At 35.6% G+C, this 20,452-nt stretch overlaps 1 protein-coding gene and 1 long non-coding RNA gene across 2 annotated transcripts in view; one reads left to right on the top strand and one right to left on the bottom strand.

Moving 5' to 3' along the window:
- CNTN5 (contactin 5) overlaps positions 1-838 on the bottom strand; it is a 1,273,287-nt gene extending 1,272,449 nt beyond the window's left edge. The window contains 1 exon segment of the mRNA XM_033121922.1: positions 507-838. The gene's annotated coding sequence lies outside the window, so the exon portion shown is untranslated.
- The window catches only part of LOC117031346 (uncharacterized), a 107,168-nt gene continuing 87,359 nt past the window's right edge, over positions 644-20,452 (top strand). Inside the window, exon 1 of the long non-coding RNA XR_004424507.1 lies at positions 644-704. This is a non-coding gene — a long non-coding RNA (uncharacterized LOC117031346). The remainder of the gene's footprint in view (positions 705-20,452) is intronic.

Genomic DNA, 20,452 nt, shown 5'->3' with positions numbered 1-20,452 from the left:
CTACTGAATTTTAACAAGTTATTGGACTGTGAGATGCCCATTTATTTGGGGTCTGTTCTCAGAAACGCATTGCTAAATCATAAGACATGCATTCAGTACCTGAGAAAGCATCCTATTCTCTGACCATTTAGTTGCCTTTGTAGAAAAAGTCCTACCCTATCCTGGCATTCATCACCTTACAGTTGAGTTGTAGGAATTGTGTATTCTTATTTTGGACGGCATTATGAGATACACAAAGAGGTTATATGTACTCTTGTTTCAACTTTTCTGACATAAAATCCCAGCAGAGAAAAATAATATGTAAAAAAAAAAAACCCACAAAAAACAAAACAAACCAAAAAAAACGAAACACAGAAAACGCTTTATCTGACAGTTTTTGAATTCTGGCTTCATGGCTAGAACCAGTGGCTTTGCAGAAGCGAGTGTGTCAAAAATTGTGAGCGCCTGGGAGATGAAGTGCACAATCATAGAAAGCAGTCACTGGCGAAGGAATGTCCGCCACTTACCAATGAGATGCCAGACTCCCCTGTCCTTCCTCTGTGACTCTCAGTTCCTGTCTCCCATCCTCCTGTCCATCGGCACAGTTCAAACAGAGCAGTTCCTTGGGTCCCTCTCAGCCTGTGGCAGAAGAGAATTGCGGAGTTTTTAATCATTCAGAGCGAATCGTCCAGCTTGCCCGGCTTCTCCCTGAAGAGGAGACCCAGGTAACGCATCCTTTCCGCCCCGAGCTTTAATGGCACTTGGGCTGCTGCCTTCTCGCAGTTACGCTCCCGCACTCGGTAGTTGGTTATATTGGGAAGTAGGTGCGGCGCCTCCTCAGGCTGGTGCGTTTGGGGCTCGCGTGTTCTCCTCCAATGCGTCCTCGCGCCCCGCGCCCCGCGCCTCTGACTGGCTGTGTCCTTCCCAGAGCGGTCCCTCGCCCCTCCCAGCTCGCCCGCGCTGTCGCCGTCGCCCGCGCCCAGCGCCTCACTGCCTCTCGCAGAAAAAGGTTCCTGTACCATGTCCCCGGGCTTAAAGGTCTGTTTGCCTCAAGAAGGGTTTTCTGTGTCTGTCTACTCGTCTCCCTGGCCAGCCGGTGTTTCTCTGCGCTCCTAATCCCAGACACCGAGGGCTTCCCCTCGCCCGTCAGCCCCGCAACCTTTCCCCATTTAATGGTCATAGATTACAAAGCAGACGTGTTGGTGGTGCCTGCACCAGGGAGCCCAGAGTGGAGTCCCTTCCTCTCCTCCCGGCTGCGGGCTCTCCTTTCGGATTCCAAGTCGGTGGCCTTATCGCAGCTGCAGCACCGCCTGCTGCGTTCACTTAGGTCGGCTCCAGAGTGGACTTTTTCACTTTGGAGAATTTCCTTGGGTCCTGACTGGGAAGCACTTCTCTTTTGTTTATACACTTGCGAGTTTTATCTACGGACTGTTAGGCTCTCTGACTGCTTGGATGTCTCCTTGATTTCCCCGCCCCCCTCCCGTGTCAGTCCTAAAGCAGCGAAGGGAATAATCGGTTTAATCTCAGACAGCAGCCCCTTTCTCTGAATTTTGATATCACAATGGATGTAATTGGAGAAATAACACAGGTAGTAAATCCAGAGTGTGGCAGCTTTAGTGCCATTGTTCTGCTCGTCCTCCCCTCTACTTTCCTTCGCTCAGTCTCTGAGTCATTCTGTAATTCTCTTGATTCGTTTGGTGTTCATTGAGTGTTTGTGAAATAAATTATATTACATTTCTGTTGCAATGTATTTCCGTAGATAACGCGGTTAGCACCTGTATTGTATGGAAAGGAAATCCCACATACTGTTTTCTATTTCTGTACGTCTATAAATGACACTGTAGGAGAGCCTCAGGTCACACCGGTGTCGCTTGGTGTCCCCTTTTCATGTATGTTTCAGTCCAGCCTGACCCTGCACTGAGGCTGATACCTCTGCTCACTCAGTCCCCCAATGGGGTCTGGCTGGCTCTAATTGGCAAGGAGAGTACAGTGCCATGCCGCCTGTAGCTGGAAGCCGTCCTACCACCAGCTCTGTGTTCTTTCTCTTGCAGCTTTTCTAGTAATTAAAATTAGTCTTTTTCCTGTTTCTTGGCTTCTTCTCATTCACACATGTTATACAAACATCCAGTCTCTGCTTTTAATGGTTACCCTCAGGATCTAGGCTGATTTCTTGTACCATAGCAAAGACAGATTTGTGTGTTCACATTTAATTCTTCTCTATCCTTCCATACTGCTTATTTTATTTTTTCCTGCTTACCAGAAATTACCATGTTTCCCTGAAAATAAGACCTAGCCGGACAATCAGTTCTAGTGCGTCTTTTAGAGCAAAAATTAATATAAGGCCCCGTCTTACTTTACTATAGTATAAGACTGGGTATAATATAATATAATACTAGGTCTTATATAATATAAGACCGGATCTTACATAATTTTTTACTCCAAGAGATGCATTAGAGCTGATTTTCCAGCTAGGTCTTATTTTCGGGGAAACATGGTAGGTTATTTTTATTTTTATTGTTTTAATGTGTTAACTGAGGGATTGTTGCTGAGATTTGACTTCTCTGGGCTTTTTCTCTGCTTCACTGGCTCCACTCCTGTGTCAGGCTGTTGGTTCACAGAGAGAATTACCAGGACTTTTATAACCTCTTTAAATATATTACAAAATAGATTCAAAGTCTACGAGCTTAAAGCATTTTTTTTTCTATTCTGCAGTGGTTTTGCCTTTAAACATTTAGTATAATTGAGTACATTCAGCCTTAGAGGGGCTTTAGAGGATGAGCTTGTTTAGAGTTCCCTCCACTTCCTAAAACACCTTTATAGTACGGTGATGTAAGAATTTTAATGTTTACATGAGTATCTCATATATTTCATATATTTGTCTTTGAACTGGCATTTCAGAAAGGACTTAAGTTGACTTATAAAAAATTATTCAATTATAAAATTAACCAAAAATGTAGGTCAGGCAAATCAAGATATAGGGTAAAATGATAGATAGTAAGAGAGTTATGAAGCCAGAAATGGGGTTTAGAGAGAAAAATTCATTTACAATTTTTCAGAAATGATCCGATGTTTACCATGAAGATAGTTAATAGCCAATGTAAAGAAGGAAACACTAGGAGTCACATGATCATGGTACTCTCCTGAAATTAACAAGAACAAGAAAATTTATGTCTCAAATGATATAGATGAATTAAATCTTTTCCTTTTTTAGTAAAAGAATCTAAAGGTTTATAATGTTTTGACTTTTTATAAAGGAAACACTATTATCACAAGAATTGAGCAAGAACCTATTTTTTGCAACAAGTAGGTGATGTAGTAGTGTTTTTCCTGTCAAGGTTATCTGATAATTTAGAAAGGAGATGTTGAATTTGGATAATTAGAAATAGTAAGGTCTATTTCTGTCAGTTCAAATTTAGAACCTGGGTTTCAAGTCAAAATTTGGGGGTGACTAGGTTACATGTATTCATTTTAATTTATTTTACAGCTTACAATGTTCCCTTTTATACTATTATAGAATTATACATTCTACATATATTTCGCATTTACATCTATATATGTGTTAGGTTGATGCAAAAGATATTGCGATTTAAAAGGTTAAAAATAATTGCAAAAACCGCAATGACTTTTGCACCAACCTAGTACTATGGATAGTATTAGTCTTTCTGACTTCTATATCTTTTTGCATATTTTTAAATTGCTGTGGTTGGAAAGTGAGGGGTCTATAGATCATATACACTATGATGTGCACAGCATTCAGATATAAGTGTATCGATATCTGAAATTAAAAAAAAAAAAGCAGTGCATTATGCATTAAGTAAGAAACAGAAAAAGAAACATTTCTCCAAAGAGGACATACAAATGGCAAATAGACATATGAAAAAATGCTCAACATCATTAATCATCAGAGAAATGCAAATAAAAACCACAATGAGATATCACCTCACCCCAGTCAGAATGGCTATCATCAACAAGACAAATAGTAACAAGTGTTGGAGAGGCTGTGGAGAAAAAGGATCCCTCATACACTGTTGGTGGGAATGCAGACTGGTGCAGCCACTATGGAAGGCAGTGTGGAGGCTCCTCAAAAAATTATGAATAGAATTACTATATGACCCAGCAATCCCACTCCTGGGTATCTACCTAAAAAATCTGAAAACATTTATACATAAAGATACGTGTGCTCCAATGTTCATTGCAGCTTTGTTTACAGTGGCCAAGACATGGAAACAACCAAAGTGTCCTTTGATAGATGAATGGATAAAGTACTTGTGGTATATATACAATGGAATACTATTCAGCAGTAAGAAAAGATAAAATAGTACCATTTGTGACAACATGGATGGATCTTGAGATTATAATGCTGAGCGAAATAAGTCAGACAGAAAAAGCAGAGAACCATATGATTTCACTAATATGTGGTATACGAACCCAAAACAACAAAAGAACAAGACAAATGAGAAACAAAATCTCATAGACACAGAGAATAGTTTAGTGATTACCAGAGAGTAAGGGGTTAGGGGGATGGTAGATAAGGGTAAAGGGGATCAAATATATGGTGATGGAAGGAGAACTAACTCTGGGTGGTGAACACAAAATGTGATTCATAGATGATGTAATACAGAATTGTACACCTGAAGTCTATGTAACTTTACTAACAATTGTCACCCCAATAAACTTTAATTAAAAAAAAAAATGAAACAGAAAAAGAATTTTCTTGTAGGAGGTCTACAAAGAAGAAACAAACAAATTCATATTTTCAGAGCACCCATTGAGTTTTTCATATATCATAAGTAAAATTTTCTACTATTCTCATGTGAAAATCGGATTTTAAAATATTGTCCTCACTTAGATTGTCTTAAAAAAAAAGAGTATTCATGTCCCATTATGAAACCCTAATGCTGTTTACCTAAGTGAAGTGATTATTAAAATATCACTTTTTTCTTTCTAGTTCAGAACATTAGTGACACTTTAAAATGAACCAACTTGTTGTCTACCCTGATTAAAATATCACTTGAATGTTAAAAATATTGGTTGTAAGTGGGTTAAGTGGTTTAGTGGGTTCTTTTCTCCATGCTACCTAGACCTAGGAAAATTACCTGGACCTCGCTGCCATGTTGCTTATCTGATCTTGTTGTCTAACCATCTTTGTGTAAATGTCTTAATCTCTTTATCCCGTGGTCCCCAGAGGGCAAATGAGCAGATGCAGCACATCTGCAGCAGTTGAGTTGCCTCTAAGCTTTTGTCTTATTTGTGTTACAGATTTTTTTCTTTAAATCATGCCCTCCTTTTTTCCTCTCCTTTCATTTGATTTACATAACGTTCTAGGTTCTAATAAATAGAGCATAACTACTGTTATAACCCAAAAAATTTTACCACAAAATGTAGGGAAACAGAGAGCACTACTCAATTCAAATCAGGTTCAATCTCTTTCTCGGATCACCTGCTTTGCTTATTGGAGCCAATTCAACATTTACATTTTCTGTTTTGATGTTTTAATCCTCTATGTTATATGTTTAAAAGAACATTGAATGTGAAAGTACTTAGAAATAAAATTAAATAAATTATAATCTTGTGTTCTAGATATACACTAGTATCCCTATAAATAATAAATAAAACACGAAGATCCAAAAGTAAACTTTTACTTGAACTGGACAACATATGATGATTTTAATTGTATTTCCGGTTTTTCAGAACATCAGTTTCAGGACTTACATCGCAGCTGTTTTATGAAAGCAGAAATAAACATATCTTAATCAGACTTGGACAATATACTGACTTAATTAATTTAACAGCTGTTTCAGTAACCAACACTAAGAACAAGCCTAGTTTGTAGATGTCGTGATAACATTTGCAACCAAAATCATTAACAGTGTATAAAAGAGGAGCTCAAATTCAACTGTTTTGGTGCTCATAGTGCCAACTTTTGCTTTTACAGAGCCTGTGGATGTGACTGGCCTCTTCTAAGTGATACTCATGCTCACTCTCCGTCACATCTTGGTCAATCAAAAATCTTATTCCTTCGGATAAAAAAGAAACAAAACTGACAATTAAAGTAAGAATTTAGAAAACAGGAATAAAACTTGAAATCTTATTAACTTAAAAGAAAAGTTTACTTGTTTTTACATCCAATAGCTTTCATTAAATAAGTACGTGAAGGTTTTCTTAGTTATATTTTCAGTATAAGGATGCCTATAAATTTTAATAAATTTACTCTTATAGATGTCTAATCATCATCTTGTATAGCACTCTCTCTCCAAGATCTTCTCATATAAAGTTGTTTCTGTAAAAAACAAAATCTAAGATTCAATTTTTCACGACTAGATATGTTTCCAAGTAGTCTCTGTTTATCCACCAATCTTCTAAATCTGGGATAAAAATCTCTAATGGCTTCTTATATTCTAAGTTATTGTATCTTATTTTAAAGGATTTTCATACGTGTTTTGCATCTTGATCATTTCCCATTTCTTTCCCGTCTCCCATTAACTTGATATTTCTTTGACTTTTTGCACTAAATCAGAATAATCTTCCTTCAAAATATTTTTTGCTGTTAAATATCATACCCATCTTTCTATTACAGCCCTCCCTGGTCTCATTTATATCTGAACTCATATATATATATATATATATATATATATATATATATATATATACACACACATATATATATATATATACATATATATATTTCTTTTTCCTATTTCATATTTATAATTTTATATTTATAATATTTATAATTCAGTTTAAAAATTTTATGTGAGTCTTTAAAACTAGACTGTATGCTTCTTGAGACCCAGGAACTAAATTTCCCCAACACTCTTCTGAAATTTTGTGTTTAAACGGTTGAGCAGTGTGCATATAAGAAGCCTCATTTGTTTGTCTGAGAATCACTTCAGGAGACTGCATTATGAAGCAGAAAATTATCACCACCTACTTTTCTGTTCACCAGTAAGCCTGTAGTTTGCAATTATGACCGCCAGATGGCATTCATGTTCTAATTAGGAATGTCATTTAGGAGTTGTCCTAGGGATTGTCTGATTTTTTTAGGGAGCTGAAAGGAACCCCAAATTAGCAATTGGGGCTAGAAGAATTATATATACAATTTAACAAACAACATCTAATAAACACATCATCAAGTCGTAAAGTGTCAAAATGTTTAATAAGTGATCTTGCACTTAGAGGGAAAACAAAAGCTATTAACATTTGTTGAAGGCTAACTACATTAGACATTGAAGTAGGTAGGCTTCCATTTTTTCCTCATGGTCTAACTGAATTTCTAACTCAAGAAGTCTGTCTCCACGGAGTGTTCTTAACCAGTCACTAAACCAATTCCTATTTTGATTGAAGTAAATCAATCAAGTCACCACAAAACAAGTTGGCATGACAAGCAATGAACAGACATCATGTACAAATAATCCAATAAGTAGAAAATAATTTTAGCACAAGCTTATAACAAGATCAAATGCCATATTAAACCTATTAATTGGCAGTTTATGTCATTTTGGTATATTCTCAGACATGATTCATTCAGGTGACACTTATTAGGAACTTACTACTCTAAGCGATAAATGAATTTAAATATAATATTTTAACAAAACTTTTAAAATATACTTTAAAAAGTTAATACTATATATTCTCTCTTTCTAGTGTTTTGCTTGGATAATTCCTGATTCAACACACTAATTGGCACTTAAGAGCCAACAATTTTGGAGGAAAATATATAATTTTAACAATAAGTGATGTTCTGTTAAGAAGAAATTAAATATTGGTATTCCAAATTTATTTGGCAACAATCCTATTTATATCTTGTTTGCTCTTTTTTACATTTAAAACACAAAAATCATTGTCCTGTCACCATATCAGTTTCAGCCTGACACGTGGAAATTTAGCTGTGTTCTTTCTACCTGTCTCACCACCAACCATCTCTCATGGTAACTGGTAATAGTGAAGGGATCAAGACTCTGCTGGCAATTGTTTTGATAATGGAGGAAGCCCCCACTAGAATAGCTTCATTGTCTTTGCTTGCTAACAATGGTAAAAACTTGCTTTGTGTCTGTGAAATTTTGAGATATGATTTATAAGCTATGCAAGTACAGATGCAACACCAATATTTTATGCTTGAGTAGCACCTTTCTTGTAAGGACCCCAAGCCCATTTAATATGGCAACAAAAATTAATCAATATGGTATAGTTACATTACACCACTTTCATACACATCTCATTATTTCTTATGCTACATCATTTGTGTGCATACAGAAACTATGTATGAAAGGAAATAATCATACACTGTGAACCTGCTTGCAGTGCAGTTGGTGAAGAGGTGTTCCTAATGAGATTAAAATAGATTGCTTCAGGTGCCAAAGTAAAATATATTGTAATTTTATCAAACATTAATTGATTATTATTAGCACACAAAGGGCTAACAGTCTACTGTAGTTCACAGAATGGAGTCTATGGTGGACAGTCCCAAAGGATCCAAAAGACTGAACAAGGTGGCATCCTGTTGGCTCAGGCTCCTGCTAAATGGTGGTTGCTAATGAGGTAGCAGATATTGGTAAAAACCCAGCAGTAGAATAAATCATATCAAAACTCACTGGAAAACAATATGAGACAAGAGAAAAAAAAATGTCAATATTTGTTGACAAATGACAGTAGCAGATGTTGTATACTCATAGTGAGCCTTAAGACAATGCCACCAATAGTGATAGGCTCTAAGGGGTAGGAAGTATGGTCATTTTACAGTGAAAATCAGCACAATTAAGGTATAGTATGGTATTAGAAAAAACTGCATGTTTGACTAGAAGTTTGAAAACCTTAATAGAAAAGTAATTAAATTAGAGCTTTTATCAGTAGTAGATAAATAATGAGGGAAAAGATCTTCAGTTTTTGTTTGTTTGTTTATTGTGTTCTCTATAATCATTCTTTTTTGGGGGTGGGGGGACAGTGTATTTCTCCAGGGCCCATCAGTTCCAAGTCGTTGTCCTTCAATCTAGTTGTGGAGGGCGCAGCTTACTAGCCCATGTGGGAATCGAACCGGCAACCTTGTTGTTCAGAGCTCACATTCTAACCAACTGAGCCATCTGGCCACCCCAGATCTTCAGTTTTTTTTGACCAAACAATTACTCTTTTAATAAGGGCACAAACAATCCGATTTCCAGATTCATGCAGGGTTCACAGGCAGGACTGAGCGTCTACAGCCATTTTCCACCCCAGGCCACCATCGCTGCTTCTCAGTCAATGTTGCCTATTTGTTATCCCTTGCACACATTCTCCTGGCAAAGTATATGACGCACATGACAACCGTCTAAGGTGAGCAAGCTACTGCTATCTTATCTTCTCCACACCCCAAACAGGATTGCATATTTTCCCCTTCCCTTTCTTTTTTTTTACTACTATTTCCATATAGCCTGAATTAGAGTTCCAACTCCTCTGATTCTCTTTGATTGATATAAACATAAATTTAATCCTGATTTGTTCTCAATTATGTTAGTTACTTCAAAATTAATATATATGCTCTCTATGAAGAGAAGGAAAATACATTTCTTTTTTTTGAAGACTATATTATTGACTTTGACATTATTTTTGTATTGAGTAAAACATGTTTGTGCTTCTTTCCCTTTTCACTAACTGTTAACTGCAGATTGTGCACACAGTTGTTTTTGTTTGTTTTTTTGTTTCTTTTTTCATAAAAACACAGGAATCATTTTTAATGCTGAAAAAGTTAACATCGCATAAAAAAAATTAGGCATTCTTTCTGATGGGGTTTCCAGGTGGGAATTCACGCTTGTTCTCAGGAATCTCTTTCGCTTTTCCATTCCCGAATCCTGAGAAAAGTTGGTTGGGAAAATTGGCTCCTTGAATCCAGGTGGTTGGTAGTAGCGGCCATCACTTTGTGGAAATGATTGATTGTGGAGAACAGAAAACAGTTTATATCTCAGGATTCAGGAATGGGAAAGCGAAAAATTCCTGAGAATGGGCGGGAATTCCCACTGGAAACCCTGCTTTCTGATATCTCAGTAGCACTTGCGAGTGGGGTTACTGTCTTGCTTACTGAGGGCAGAACTGAATGTACTAGAAGTAGCCAACTACGTTAAGCTTGTCTTTCCCTAAGTACTTAAATTTGAGGTTACATTCTTTGCTTCCATCATAAACTAGTGTTATGATATTTTCTGTGGAAGAAGTTTCCAAATAAGTATCTTCAACTCTTATACAAAAGTGCAAACAAACCAAAAACAGTTTATTGTTAAAATCTCTGAACACTTTGGATTTTAACAAAAACCAAATTCTGGTTTTTGTTAAAGTCTTCTTAATAAATATATAATAAAGTCTATAAAGTCTTCTTAATAAAGCCTATGAAGTTTTCTTAATAAATATATAATACACTTATTAGTTAACACATTTAAAAATAGCAGAAGAGAGGGTGATTCCAAGTATTGCTTGAATTACACTGCACTTAAGTAAATATTTATTCCTTCTGTTTCCTATCTGAGGATTTATTTTTCTTATGTTAAATATTATTTAATGGTCTTCCATTTAAGGGAATCGTTCGGAAATAAATTTTTATTTACAGGATTCCTAATTTGAGGTTCTTTGTGCCATAGCTACATCAATAGGTGTACTTAAAATAAGATTTCTTTCTCTCCACATGGTAGATTAATATGATAATACAAATTATCGTTTTTAAATTCATACACTCCTTTAACAAATGTTTTTATTACTGGTTATGTGACACTATGTCATATACTAAGATGCACCATCTCTACTCTCAAGGAGCTTAGAGAATATCCAAAGTGCTTTAATTGAGATAGTCTCAGGATTATGTAGGAAGGCAGGGGAAAACACCTCTTTGTGCATTAAAGGGAGTCCTTCACCAAGGTCATACACAGGAACTGGCTCAGAAGAATGAGTAGAAGAACTGGTCAGAGGTGATTAAAAGTATTAATGTCTACATCTTTGTCTACTTCCACATATCTACACTTATGCCTATATCTATATAGATACCTACATTGATATTCATACCAATACTACATCTATCCAGCCCTGTGATAGCAGCACAGTGTGCTGTTCCAAATTCATGAAATTCAGTGTTCAGGAAAGTTAAAAATAATGAATATGGGTAGATGTTGCAGTATCTGGAAAGTGAAAGAGTCAATATTAGAATAGGTCACATCTCAATTAAGAAAAGACATACATCATCTTAAGGGACTATAATCATTGCAAATTTTCAATCAGAAAGATATAATTTTATAGATGAATAGGCTTAAAGCAGGGAAATCAGTTAGGGGGCTATTATAATATTTGTAGCCATAGATTGTAAAGGAGGAAACTAAGATTGTAATAGGACATTGGATTCCAGAGACTTTTAGGATGTGGAATTGGGAGGACATGTGGACTAATTGGTCACATGGGAGAGTGACAGAGAAGATTCACTGCATTAACTATCTTCTAGGACAGCAGAACTAGGTATTCCATGGTGAACAAAATAGACAAGAAATGAACTTCACCCTCCCAGATCTTAGCTTTCATTTGCAGATGCAAACAAGTGAATAAGACGTTACACTGAATCAACTGTGCTAAGCAGAACAAAAGGGGAATTCTAGTTGCTCAAAAGTAGTGAATTTAGCTGAAGTACAGTATTTAAGGGATATTTTTAGGGGGTAGATAATGAATTTAGTTTTGGAGAGAGTGACTATTCAGTTGTGCAGTATTTAAGGATGTTGTGTTGAATAATATTTAGTACCTATGTTTTGAGGTCACATGTCTTGTTTTGAAAGTAATGAGGTATAGTTGGCAGCTGATGCTTGGAGTATGTAGATGTACCGTTGAAAATAATGACATGAGAAGAGGTCAAGGGCAATGATGTCACCTTGGGGAACACAGCATTTTAGAGTCATAGAGAAATAAGAACCAATAGTGGACGCTGAGCAGGCGGAGAGAGAACCATATGAAATGATGTCAAGGAAGTCAAAGGTGGAGAGAATTCCAAAACATGAGACATGTATAAACACATCAAATTAAAAGAAGAGAAAGAAGAATGAAAAATTGAAGTATATACAGGTGTGTTGCCATTATGAAAAGTTCCCCAAAAGCACCATATCTCAACATAATAAAGGCCATATATGATAAACCCACAGCTAACATCATATTCAATGGGGAAAAGTTAAAAACCATTCCCCTTAAAATTGGGGACAAGGCAAGGTTGCCCACTTTCTCCACTTCAATTCAACATAGTGCTGAAAGTTCTAGCCACAGCAATCAGACAAGGAAGATAAAGAAAAAGGCCTCCAAATTGGTAAGGAGGAAGTAAAATTGTCATTATATGCAGATAACATGACACTATATAGAGAGAACCCTAAAGACTCTACCAGAAAAAATATTAGAACTGATAAATGAATTTAGTAAAGTAGCAGGATACAAAATTAATATTAAGAAATCAGTTGCATTTGTATATATCAATAATAAAATATCAGAAAGAGAAATTAAGAAAGTGATCCCATTTACAATTGCTTCAAAGACTATAAAATACCTAGGAATAAATTTAACCAAAGAAGTAAAAGATCTGTACTCAGAAAATTATAAGACACTGAAGAGAGAAATTAAAGAAGATACAAATAGATGGAAACACATACCATGCTCATGGATAGGAAGAATTAATATCGTTAAAATGTCCGTACTGCCTAAATCAATATACAGATTCAATGCAATTCCTATCAAACTACCAAAGAAGTTTTTCACAGAAATAGAACATATAATCCTAAAATTTATATGGAACCATAAAATACCCTGGATAGCCTCGTCAATCTTGAGAAACAAGAACAAAGTGGGAGCTGTAACATCAAATTATACTACAAGGCTACAGTAATCAAAACAGCATGGTACTGGCATAAAAGCAGATACATAGATCAATGGAACAGAATAGAGAACCCAGAAATAAATCCATGCCTTTATGGTCATTTAATCTATGACCATGGAAGCAAGAATTTAAGGTGGGGTAAAGACAGTCTATTCAATAAATGGTGCTGTGAAACCTGGACAGACATGCAAAGAAATGAAGCTGGACCACCTCTTTATACCATATACAAGAATAAATTCAAAATGGATTAAAGACTTAAATGTAAGATCTGAAACCATAAAACTCCAAGAAGAAAATATAGGAAGAAAGTATACAGACATTACCTGGAGTAAGATTTTTACTGATATATATATATAGCCCTTCAGGCAGGGGAAGTAAGAAAAAAATAAACATGTGGAATTACATCAAACTAAAAAGTTTTTCACAGCAAAGGAAACCATCAATAAAACAAAAAGGGACCCTACTGAATGAGTGAAGGTATTTGCCAATGATATATCCAATAAGGGTTTAATATCCAAAATTTATTTAAAAACTCCATTCAGCTTTTAAAAAACAAACAACCCAATTAAAAAATGGGCAGAGAATATGAAGAGACATTTTTCTAAAGAGGGCATACAGATGGCAAATGGACATATGAAAAAAATGCTCAACCTCACTAATCATTAGAGAAATGCAAATAAAAAACACAATGAGATACCACCTCACCCCAGTCAAAATGGCTATCATCAATAAATCATCAAACAACAAGTGCTGGCGAGAATGTGAAGAAAAGGTAACCCTTGTGCACTGCTGGTGGGATTGCAGATTGGTGCAGCCACTATGGAAAACAGTATGGAGGTATCTCAAAAACTGAAAATGGAACTACCTTATGACCCAGTAATTCCACTCCTAGGTATCTATCCAGAGATATCCAAAACTCTAATTCAAAAAAATTTATGCACTCCTATGTTTATTGAAGCACTATACACAATAGCCAAGACATGGAAACAACCAAAATGTCCATCAGTAGATGACTGGATTAAAGAGACTGTGGTATATTTATGCAGTGGAGTATTACACAGCCATAAAGAAGAATGAAATCTTACCATTTGCAGCAATATGTATGGACCTAGAGAACATTATGCTAAGTGAAATAAGTCAGACAGAGAAAGACAAATACTATATGGTCTCAATTATATGTGGAATCTAAAGAAAAGAATAAATGAATGAACTAATCAGAAACAGTCTCAGAGACATAGAGGAAAAACTCAGGAATGCTAGATGGGAGGGGGTGTGGGGATAAGGGGGAAGGTGAAGTTATTAGAAAGTATTAGAAAGTCAGTAACCACAAGATTGCCACAAGGTTATGAAAGTCAATTTGGGGAATGTAATCAATAATGTTGTAAAGATTTTGTAGGGTATCCGATGGACACTTGTCTCATTAGGGAGACCACCTCAGGGATGATGTAGATGCCTGATCACTGCACTGTACACCTGAAGCTGAAGCTGAACAACAGTGTCAACTGTAATTATATACATATATACAAGAAGTGGAGTACAGCATTAGGAATAGAGACAGTGGAAATGTAATGGCTGTGTGCGATGTCAGAGGGGTAGTAGATTGGGGTGGTATCACTCTGTGAGGGGTATAAATGATAAATGTCTAACTATTACACTGTTTTGTACACCTGAAACTAATTAAAAAAAAAAAAACAGCCTACTCATAGACAAAGACAATAGTGATTACCAGAGGAATAAGGGGGCGGGTGTAGCAGATGAGGGTAAAAGGAATCAAATATATAGTGATAAGAAGAGAACTGACTCTGGGTGGTGAACACAAAATGTGACATATAGGTGATGTATCACAGAATTGTACACCTGAAACCTCTGTAACTTTACTAACAGTTGTCACCCCAATAAACTTAAAAAAAGTTCCCCCCAAACAATGATAACATAAAAAGATTACCGAAATTTTAATAGCTTTGTTTTAATGAAATAGAATGTTAAAGAAAGATTGAAAAAGTTCCATGTGGTATAATTTTATGTGGCTGATTTTTTTAAGTTTATTGGGGTGATAATTGTTAGTAAAGTTATGTAGGTTCAAGTGTACAATTCTGTAATACATCATCTATATATCACATTGTGTGTTCACCACCCAGAGTCAATTATCCTTCTACTACCATATATTTGATCCTTTTTACCTTCATCTACCACCCCCTCTCCCCTTACCCTCTAGTAACCACTAAACTATTATCTATGTCTATGAACTTTTGTTTCTTTGTTTGTTTGCCTTATTCCTTTCTTTTGTCAGTTTTATATCCCACATATCAGTGAAAGTATATGGTTCTCCACTTTTGCTGTCTGACTTATGCTGCTTAGCATAATAATCTCAAAATCCACCCATGCTGTTACAAATGGCACAATTTCATCTTTTCTTATAACGGAATCATATTCCCTTGTGTATATGTACCACATCTTCTTTGTCCAACCATCTATGGAAGGACACTTTGGTTGTTTCCATGTCTTGGCCACCATAAATAAAACTGCAATGAACATTGGAGCACATATATCTTTACGGATAAATGTTTCAGGTTTTTTGGGTAGCTGCCCAGGAGTGGGATTGCTGGGTTATATGGTAATTCTATTTTTAATTTTTTGAGGAACCTCCACACTGCCTTCCATAATGGCTGCACCAATCTGCATTTCTACTAACAGTGTATGATGGTTCCTTTTTCTCCACAGCCTCTCCAACACTTGTTATTATTTTCTTGTTGATGATAGCCATTCTAACTGGTGTAAGGTGATATCTCCTTGTGGTTTTTATTTGCATTTCTCTGATGATTAATGATGTCGAGCATCTTTTCATATGTCTATTGTCCATTTGTATGTTTTCTTGGGAGAAGTATCTATGTAGTTCCTCCACCCATTTTTTAATTGGATTGTTTTGTTGTTGTTGAGTTGTACAAGTTCCTTATATTTTGGATATTAACCCCTCATGAGAGGCTTTGTTTGCAAATATCTTCTCCCATTCTGTTGGTTGCCTCTTTATTTTGTCGATGGTTTCTTTTGCTGTACAGAAGCTTTTTTGGTGCAATATAGTTTATTTGGTTCATTTTAACTTGGGGTCAATACTACTAATAGTTTTATGATTTATTTATTTATTTATTTATTTATTTATTTATTTTCTGGACAGATATTTCTCAGACATATCATCTTGTTTTTTTTTTTTGGCTATTGTTGATGTTGTTCTTGCTTTTTGAAAGATTTGATCTTAGTAATTCAATTTCTGGGGCCTAGTCCATATATAAAACAGGTATAGATATTTTGTATATTTATTATACATATATAGCATTTTACTCTTACATTTTAAGATTTATTTACTTTTAGAACAAAAAGCACACTATAAGACAGCTCTTACTGCAGCATATGTATCATTTTATATTAACACAGCACTTTCTAATTCACAATTGAGAGAATCTAGGAAACTTGAATGCTTAAAGAATAAATTAAAGACATAGAAAAATTTACTCATTTAGATTGGTTCCAATTACAGTGATTCTACCTTAATAAAACCCAGTTAAGATTAGTCACACCTAGCATCTCTATTTCTTTATTAATAACACAAGTGAATATAACTGAAATATGCTATGCTGTGGCATTCTTAATTGTAAAATATTGTACAATATATGCTCATTGTCACTAATAATGAGTTGTAAATAACACAATCTTAAAACTCAATCACTGCTGCTATATAAAAATAGGGTATCATGTGTAATTTATCTCTAACAAAAAAGGAGCAGTGGAGGTCTCCACACAATTTTGCCGATCAGTTAGTAATGATATACTACAATCTAAAATAGTAAAATACTAACAAAAAGATGTATATATTTCAGGTTGACTTTGGGACCTGCCGAACAAATTAAAATATATCTTACCTGTTTTCAGGAAAAAAAAGGCAAACCAATAAAGTCTTTTGGCATACATTCCTTTATTCAAAGAATTAAGAATGTTTTTTTCTGAAAACATAGCAACTATTTTCTATACCAAGGAATAGATTGGTATTCTTCTTCACTATTATCTTAGAATGCAAAATTATTTTTACAACTTATTTTGAGCTCATCGTAAGTTAATTTGGCATATGCATCTTTTTATTTCTCTTGCATTTTCTGGAGACGAGTATTTAAATTTGGTCTTCCAATTCTTTTTTAAATTTAATTTATAGAAAGCTAAGCAGAATACATATTTTTATTTTGACTTATGCTTGTAGACATGAATTTTAATTAATGGCAACAGCTGATAATAAGATTATTATCATGTATAAAGTGTGCAGTTAATAGAAGCAGAACTAGAGGCAATTAGTGGAATTAGGTGTTTTTTATATCGAGAAAGAGTATCCTAAATACTAATTGTTTATGCCAGCCCAATCACTACAAATTTCACTAATAGCATCATTAAATCTATGTAACAGTACATTATAAGCACTAAATAGACTTACTGATTTGGTATCAGATTGGCACAGTGATGAGCTTATTAATATTTTTCATGACTTCTGTATATACTGGGGAAACTTGATTTCACAACATCATTTAGCTTTATATATTTTCAAAAGATAAAAACATGCTTACCTCTGCCATAGGTACAGAACCTGTACATCACTGTCTTAAAATCACTCAATAACTTTTAAGATTTTTATTTTTTTAATTATTTTATGCAGTTATTTTTTTTATTAATAAAGCTCTTAAAATTGTCCTGAAGTAAAAGTACTGTGTCTTAATGACTGCAAAAATGGAGCACAAGAACATTTAGTAGTAGTTATTGTTATTATTTTTGTTGTCTCAAGAGTCCATTACTTTACTTTTCATACTTCGTATTATTCAATGGGTTGGGTATAGTTTTGAGGGTAGAGGAAGTGGACTTCTGATCTTTCTTGTAGTTTCCTTATTTCTATGGAAGAGACATTGTTATCTGCTTAACATGTAAAGGGAGGTATTGTGAGCCACATACTTCCTGCAGTTCTGTTTGCAAAGTGTTCTTTATTCTCTTCCCTTACTTTTATTCATTCTTCTTTATTCTTCCTTCATCATATCCATTTTTTTTAAATTCTTTAGCAAAGATATCTATAAAACTCCTAAGAAAAGTGGTAGTTTCTCTACTCTGAAAAATATATTTAATTCTAAAAGCTTTAAGGACTGAATACTCAAACTTTATGGTCTCAGGACTGCTCTGTACTCTTAAATAATATAGGGTATGTGGGGGCAGAGTCCCAGAGAGCAGTTTCCAGGCTCTCGGCCTCATGTGGAGGGGTGCTGGCTCGGGTAGTAGATGGCCGTCAGCTGTGGCTAGTTGGCCCTCAGCTGTAGCCAGTTAGCCAATTGGCCACTGATATAACTGCCGTGGCTGCGCTGGGGAGAGGGAGTCCGTAGGTTGGCAGAAAAGTGGACAGCAGGTCACACGTTGTGTGAATCCAGCCTCCAGTGAGACTATAGTGGTATGACTCCCCTACCTATGGCTCTGTGGGTGTTACTTTTTGGCCGAGCCACATCCTGCGTTTTTATGTGGGGAGCAGGAGGTGAGACCCCGCAGGCCACCCCACACAACAGGGTCCAGAAGAGTTTTGATTGTTGTTGATTATATTCATTGATATTCACCATATAAGAAGTTAAGAGTGAGAATCTTAAAATCAATTCTTGATAATTCATTCAAAACTAGAAATAATGAACCATTATATGCTAGAGAAATAAGATATTTTATGAAAAAAGACTACATTCTTTAAAATAGTAAAAAGATTAGCATCAATGTGTTTGCCAAAACTTTTAAAATATGAGCATTGTTTTATGTTTGTCAAAACTGTTTAAATATTTTCCTTAACAGAAGATAGATTTTCATGTCTGCTTCTGCATTTAGTAGTCTATTGCAATATCAAATTGGATGTAGCTGCTGGAAAACTCCACTGTCTCCACATGATAGAATGAAAGTTAAAAAAAAAAAAAAGCAAATACCATCTTAGCATTTTTATGAATATAATTTGATCTTCATACCTCCTGAAAGGGTCTTTGAGACTTCAGTCCTAGAACCACCTTTTAGAAATCACTACTTTTGGTTAATGTCAGTTTTGTAAATCAAAATGATTTAGCTAATTGTACTGATAAGATTGAAACACTTATTACTTAATTTCCATATACTATTTACACATTGTGGGACAGCCAGGAGTGCAGTTTCCAGGCTCTCGCCCTCACATTGAAAGGTGCTCACTCTGGTAGTAAATGACTATCAACTGTGATTGGATGGCCATCAGCTGTGCTAGTTGGCCATCAGCTATAACCAGGGAGCCACTGGCCCCTAATATGACTGCTGTGGCTATGCTAGCAAAGAATGGGGGCTAGCAAGAAGATGGTGGCTGAGCTAGCAAGCGCGGATTGCAGTTAGCACGGTGGATTGCAGCTAGCAAGTGAGGTGGGTTGACAGGTTGTGGATAGTGTGGCTCCTGCTTCCTGTGTCTCCAACTCAGCCACCAATGAGAATTTAGTGGTATGACGCCCCTATCTATGGCTCCATGGGTGTTCCTTTTTGACCTCACCATATCCTGCATTCTTATGTGGAGAGCAGGACCAGAGACCCCGCCTGACACCCTGCATGACACACATCAGATTGGATTTTTCACTTACATCAATGTAAGTAGCTATTACACGTAATATAAATTCATTGTTTGGAAAGCATTTAGCTACCTAGGTTGTAGGAATACAGACTCCGTGGTAACCTTTCTGAGCTAGCATTTTCTAAAAGGCTCTTTTTAATGACTTGTAAAGATATACTTCAGAAATAAAACAGAATTCCATATAATTTGTAGGAAAATTATCAATAAAATTAAAAATCTTCTAAAATAACACCCACACACACACATACACACACACACAATCTTAATAAGTTAAAGGGATATAACCCAATGACATTTACTTTTCAGAAATTTGTATTCTACGGGTAAAACGAATCAAACGAACCCATATAAATCTGAGGTATCCTCAACCAAAGCTGAGCACAGTTATAATTAAAGAATCACCAGACTTGATTAGAAAATTGAAAGGCAGTGTAAGTATTTAAGCCTCTGTAAAGAATTACAGGAGCAAATCTCCTAAAACACAGACATTTTTAATATTGTCGCTTTACCAGTTCTCTCCCATCCCCATTTTAGAAGCTTTACCTCAATACTTCCCAAACCTAGCAGGTACCCTCAGTAGCTCTAATTTTCCAAAAACACTGAATCTCAGATCACATATGTTCCTGTTTGTTTTAGTCTGCTTACTCCTTTTTTTTACCTTCTCATTATTCTCTTCATTACTCTTCTTATAACAACTCTGCTTTCTCCATATGACTCACTATAGACCTCTTGGCTCTGACACTTTTCTCCTCCCATTACCAACAATGCACACAGCACATGCCCAGGCACAGAGCAGTAGAGCCAAAATATGTAGTGAGTAGCGTGGCTAGGTGGAAAGGTTATGAATACATGTGACTTTTATTCTCAATAAAACCAGAGTAATGAATTCCAAACTATAAAATAAAACATGTTATTTCAACTTTACTTCCATCCATGGAATAAAATACATGGCTGTGGTTTCAACTCTTTACAGTAATATTTTTATTTAT

The sequence above is a fragment of the Rhinolophus ferrumequinum genome, chromosome 11, assembly GCF_004115265.2.
Source record: "Rhinolophus ferrumequinum isolate MPI-CBG mRhiFer1 chromosome 11, mRhiFer1_v1.p, whole genome shotgun sequence".
In the NCBI taxonomy this organism is placed as follows: domain Eukaryota; kingdom Metazoa; phylum Chordata; class Mammalia; order Chiroptera; family Rhinolophidae; genus Rhinolophus; species Rhinolophus ferrumequinum.
The sequence above is the reverse complement of the archived record's forward strand: the minus strand, read 5'-3'. Positions and strand labels throughout refer to the sequence as shown.